The sequence below is a fragment of the Ursus arctos genome, unplaced genomic scaffold, assembly GCF_023065955.2.
Source record: "Ursus arctos isolate Adak ecotype North America unplaced genomic scaffold, UrsArc2.0 scaffold_30, whole genome shotgun sequence".
NCBI lineage: Eukaryota > Metazoa > Chordata > Mammalia > Carnivora > Ursidae > Ursus > Ursus arctos.
In genome coordinates this window covers 10,063,761-10,069,828 of record NW_026622986.1, presented here as the reverse complement: position 1 = coordinate 10,069,828, position 6,068 = coordinate 10,063,761, and the positions used below count along the sequence as shown (strand labels likewise).

Here is a 6,068-nt window from a genome sequence, read left to right as displayed (position 1 = left end):
ACTATCAAAGCGAACGTTAGTATGAAAAAATTCACCAAAGGGACTACCTTGAACCAGACGATCTGATGCAATAACCTGCATTTTGTTTCATATTACAAAGGTTGACGAAGTTAAAATACGCAGAGAAGACCGTTAATTGAAAGTATGAGGGCAGTTATTTTCAATACCAAATAAAATAGAAATCACGAAGCGAAATGTAAGTGAGAAAAGCGAAGTTTCATTAATGCCCACCTCTGAGGCTGTTTCCCCAATAATTTTAAGTGGCAACTCTGCTTTGCTTTCACAAATTATTCTAGTAATCAGGATTAAAATTCAACTACATACAAGTGTTCCTTAATTCGGACACAAAGAAAGTAAGAAAGAGACCATACATGATTTAAAGAATGCGCTAAGACTTCTGCTTTGCTGAGGAAAAAAAAGGAAACAGTTGAAATGTGTGAAGCGTACACACACGCATTTCTACCATTAGGGCATATGTATATGCGTGTGGGGAGGCAGTTATTACATGTGTGTGTTATGCAGATAATTTAAACTCTTTATGCTATAAATCATAATTTAAATAGTACAGATTGTTTAACTACAGAAATATACAATGGTCTATACCACACATACGACCCCTTTCTTCACGCTTTAAAGACCTTACGATGCTTCACTCTTATAAACCACAAGCACCATATAAGTGATCTTATATCAAGCACTCTATTAATACTAAGACAACCTTACATTCCCACAGCAAAACATCCTTCCGAGTTGATATTACTGCCGTACACATAAAGCCACTCATGAAAGGCCTCGGCATTTCTCACTTTTTATCTCATGACGAACACCCAAGGTTAAATTTTTCCCGAGTCATATTACTTAAGAAATATATGCTACAAAGCAATTATCTTCTCAGAACATAGATAAGTATATGAACAAAAAGTAAATGGTTTGATAAAATCCCAACCGGTAAAAATGCTTACTATTCTGTGGAATGAAGCAGAGTTGCTGGGTTTAGCTCTCAAACGGAGCTAAATTTTTGTAGTAATCATGTTATTTTCTTTGGCTAAATTTATTGAAAATACTTTGGAATTTGTCAGAACGCAGCCATAATTATTACTGACTGTTGTATGGAATCGATTTACTACAACACAAAAATACCAGCTGTTACAGTACGTCCTGAGAGGGATTACCGAATATTCTTAAATTGAAGTTCAATCCATCTTTCCATAAAACAGAGAGAGACCCAAACGCCAGGAACCCGACAGCGGTATCAAGTGCACCTGAAACATTTACAATACCCAATAGAACTATTACAACCCTCCTTTAAAAAGGCTTATTTTTGAAATTTCATTATTCCAGTTGTACCTTGCTTCTATATATCACACAGTATCAGGTTCTTCTGGCATCGATCATGTGGAAACAGTGAAATACGTGAAGGTCTACGAGCTTACAATGTTCAATTTCTACTGGCCTTGGGTAACCCTTAGGGCTCCCGTGACACTCATGACATCTAATGGCCAACCACGGAAGTGCAAGTGTTTGTCGCTGAAAGTTTTTTGGGTTGTTTTTTTTTTAATTTTCAGTGAAGCAAGGTCTTAAGGCACCCAGAGAAACAGTCATCTGCAGAAATTTTCATTAATAGGCACACACAACTGTTAAGAAATATATACTCCTCCTGTGTGCCTCCCGTCCTCTCAATACTTCACTGTGATACCACTTCGCTTCTGCCACCCACGGCGGTTTTCCACACGTCTGGCAATTCCGCAGCACGTGCTGAGTGTTCTATGATTTAATTCCATTCTGGCAACTCTCTACCGCAGGAGGCATCAGATCCCACAGGTTAAGGGCACAGTCCCACGAGACTGCCCTACCCCCCATGTCCATCCCAAATTCAGGCGGGTCACCTGTGCTTCTGATCAATTCACTATAAATCGGAGGTCCCCAAGAACTCCTGCTTGGTTTTTCTTAAGCTGCTAGAGCCACTCAAAGAACTCAGGAAAACACTGACTGCCTAGACCACCGGTTTATTATAAAATGATACAACTCCGGAACAGCCAGATGGGAGAGAAGCGCAGGGCAAGTGTGTGGGAAGGAGCGCAGAGCTCCCGTGCCCTCCCCTCTCCCGGTGCTCGACTCTCCTTCCCCATCCTCGCACGTCCACCCGTTCACCAACCCAGAAGCGTTCTGAACTCTGTCCTTTCGGGTTTTTATGGAGACTTCATTTTATAGGCACGACTAATTAAATCCCTCGCCATTGGGGACTGATGCTGCCTCTAGCCCCTCGAACATCTCCAGACGAAGCGACTGTAAGTTCCCACGCTCTGATCAAGGTCGGTCCCCGGGCAACCAGCCTCTTGTATGCAAGAACATGAAAACATTTTTAAGATTTTATGTATGTATTTATTTGACAGAGAGAGAGAACGTGAGCAGGGAGAGAAGCAGGGGGAGGAAAAGAGAGAGAATCTCAAGCAGACTCCCCGCTGAGCGTGCAGTCCAACACGGGGCTCAATCTCACGACCCCAAGATCATGAGCTGAGCTGAAGAGTCAGAGGCTTAACCGACTGAGCCACCCAGGTACCCCAAACATGAAACCTTTGAATTAACTTGTCATAAGTATTTAAAAATCCTATTAATATGCTACTGTTTCAGGAGACTGTAACTGTACCCAGTAATCCAACTGCAGGTTATTTCACCAGTTACAAATATTCTAGGTTACACTTTCAAAACCTGATAGAGCCGTAAAATAACACAAAGAATAAACTTCTTCTAAAAAATATATATCGGAGATTTTTTTAAAGGCTTGATCTGAAAGATTAGTTATATATTAGTCAATGCAAGCAGCAAACTGGTACTTGTTAACATTGAGAAACTGTAGGACAATAAAGGAGGCAACAAGTAGCTAAGTGGCTTAGATCTGCTTATCTAAGATGGTATTTATACCATTGACACCAGCAGTTCTCGGAGTGTGGTCTGCAGACCCCCACTGGTCTCCAAGACCCTCTCACAGGGGCTTCATGAGGTCAAATTATTTTTTTTTTAAAGATTTCTTATTTATTTATGTGTCAGAGAGACAGCCAGTGAGAGAGGGAACACAGCAGGGGAGTGGGAGAGGAAGAAGCAGGCTCCCAGCGGAGGAGCCTGATGTGGGGCTCGATCCCATAACACCGGGATCACACCCTGAGCCGAAGGCAGACGCTTAACGACTGTGCTACCTAGGCGCCCCTCAAATTATTTTCATAAAAATACTGAGATACCATTTGCCTTTTGTAATGTGTCAATATCCGCACTGATGGTGAAAAGTAACGAGGGGAAAAACCACTAGTACCAAACTGAGACGATGCATCTTTGCACTCTTCAGTGCCAAGCATGCGCATTAAAAAAGAAGAAAAAGAAGACAGGGGAGGAGGAGAAAGAGAAAAAAATGTTCACCCTAGGGGCTCCTGGGTGGCTCAGTCGTTAAGCGTCTGCCTTAGGCTCAGGGCATGATCCCAGCGTTCTGGGATCGAGCCCCACATCGGACTCCTCCGCTGGGAGCCTGCTTCTTCCTCTCCCCACTCCCCCTGCTTGTGTTCCCTCTCTCGATGGCTGACTCTCTGTCAAATAAATAAATAAAATCTTTTTTAAAAAATGTGCACTCTAGAATGTTCTTAATGAAGTAAAAAGTTCTTAATCAAATTACTGAATAACTGCCCCTTCCGTGTCCGTCTTTTCAGTATTTGGTGCGATGAAATGAGGACATAGAAGGCGTTGCTGCCTACATGAAGTCATGTTTGTCTCAAAGATAAACACCTGTGTGATAGTTTCTGCAAACCAAACCAGCTGTTTCATGCAGAACTATTTTTACTTAAAAGAACAACTGAGGGGCGCCTGGGTGGCATAGCGGTTAAAGCGTCTGCCTTCGGCTCAGGGCGTGATCCCAGTGTTATGGGATCGAGCCCCACATCAGGCTCCTCCGCTATGAGCCTGCTTCTTCCTCTCCCACTCCCCCTGCTTGTATTCCCTCTCTCGCTGGCTGTCTCTATCTCTGTCGAATAAATAAATAAAAATCTTTAAAAAAATAAAATAAAATGAAAGAACTGAAAGACAAGTTATTCAGCTATTTATCTTAATCAGGCTTGAGTATTTGGTAAACATTTTTTCGAAAATGAACGAAATGAGTCTGGGACTTTGAATAAAACTGACAGTATGTGTTGCTAATGATGAATAAGCTTTTGAGCAAAAAACAGAATTGTATAAAACTCGGGTCCACTCGAGGCTTCCTTGGCCTCCCTTTGCGAGGTGCTGAGAAATGAACACACACCAGAACCCGGCCCCCATTCTGCATAGTTCCAGTAGCTTCCCAATACCGAAGGTTCTTCTGAGATCAGCGGTGATATTAAGCAATGTGATTTTTTAAATAGTGTCTACGTGTGGACGGTGAACCAGTATTTTAGAAAAAAAATCTCCATACATGACATTAGAAAATCATGCATGAATAAAAGATTCATTCAAAGTGCAAGACAGAGCAGTGGATTTCACAGTTCCAATATGATGAGTTTAGGGATACATTTTCAGATTCCACATTGCAACTCCCTTTAATAAACAACCATGCAACAAGTTTCGGTGTTGTATCAAGACTCTCCACAATTCACTGAAGGGGCTATCAAAACCCCCATCCCTTTTCCATCTGCAGACCTGTGTGATTTTCTTCATATCCTCCAACCAAAACATACAGCAACAAATTGAAAAGTATGGATATGGAAATGGCTATTAATCCAGGCACTAGAGAAATCCCAACTTACTGAAGTTTTCTGTTTGGGGAAACAAGTTATTTTTCATAGAAATGTTATTTGGGGGCACCCGGGTGGCTCAGTGAGTTAGACATCCAACTCTTGATTTTGGCTCAGGTCAGGATCTCAAGGCCCCACCTCGTGCTCTGTGCTGGGCATGGAGCCTGCTTGAGATTCTCTCTCCCTCTCTCTCTCTGCCCCTCCCTCCCTCTCTCTCTCTCTCAATCCACCTCTCTTTAAAAAAAAATTTTATGTTAACAGGTAACAAGTTTAGTATTTGTTATTTTTAAGTAACCTCTACACCCAGTTTGGGGCTGGAACTCACAACCCTGAGATCAAGAGCCACACGCTCTACCAACTGAGCCAGCCAGAAACCCCTTATGTTGTTATTTTTAAATGAATTGAAAGAATTTTTTTCATTATTCAGTTTTAATTTCCAATATGGTAAACATCAGCATAATGCATATAAATAAAATTCTTCGGAGTCTTTAATAAATTTTAAGAGTGTAAAAATGTCCAGAGACCCTAAAAGTCAAGAGCGGCTATTCTATGCCAGGATAAGCACACAATCCTGCAAAAGGCATATTTTAGCCTTCGTGGTCCATATGGTCTCTGTCTCAACAAGGCAATACTTACTATGACTTTGTTCCTATAATATTTTATTTACAGAGACAGAGAGGGCTGGGTTTGGCGACCACTATTCTATGCTATGACACCCTACCTGCTAGTCCCTTAACTCTAGAAGTAGCATGCTTTCCAGTCATATTTTTATTATTTTTTAAACATTCGAAGGAAATGAGCTTTTAAAAACTACTTCCACTGTTCAATGCAGAAATGTATGCAAAACAACAGATACAGATTTTTAAACTATGCAGTTCCTAATCATACAAAAAAATCACATTTGAATTTTGTCTATTCCGAGACTCTTATAATCTGTCAGTACACCAAGAAAATTAAAACTAACTTAAAACTGGCAACATGTTAGGCTGCTATATGTAAGCAAATATGCTTTATACAACCAAACACAAAAAATCCTGGCTCTTGAGGAAAAGGGAAAAATTATGAAAGATTAAAAACACCCCACGTTTCACAAACTCAAGAGGGTTCAATTATTACGTAACACAAAACTCACATTATCTCCTTTCCACAAATGGAAAGGAACATACCAAAGCAAGAGAAAAAATAGAATCCCATTGAAAGAATCCTATAGAACTCTGAAGACTCAAAAGAGGAGAAATACTGCTTTATAACCCCCAGGTAAAGACACCCGAGCTTTAAAGCTATTAGGGAAGTCTGCAAGGACCCCTGGCTCCCTTG

At 41.0% G+C, this 6,068-nt stretch overlaps 1 protein-coding gene across 2 annotated transcripts in view; it reads right to left on the bottom strand.

Moving 5' to 3' along the window:
* MPP7 (MAGUK p55 scaffold protein 7) overlaps positions 1-6,068 on the bottom strand; it is a 283,281-nt gene that overhangs the window by 205,981 nt on the left and 71,232 nt on the right. The window lies entirely within an intron of this gene.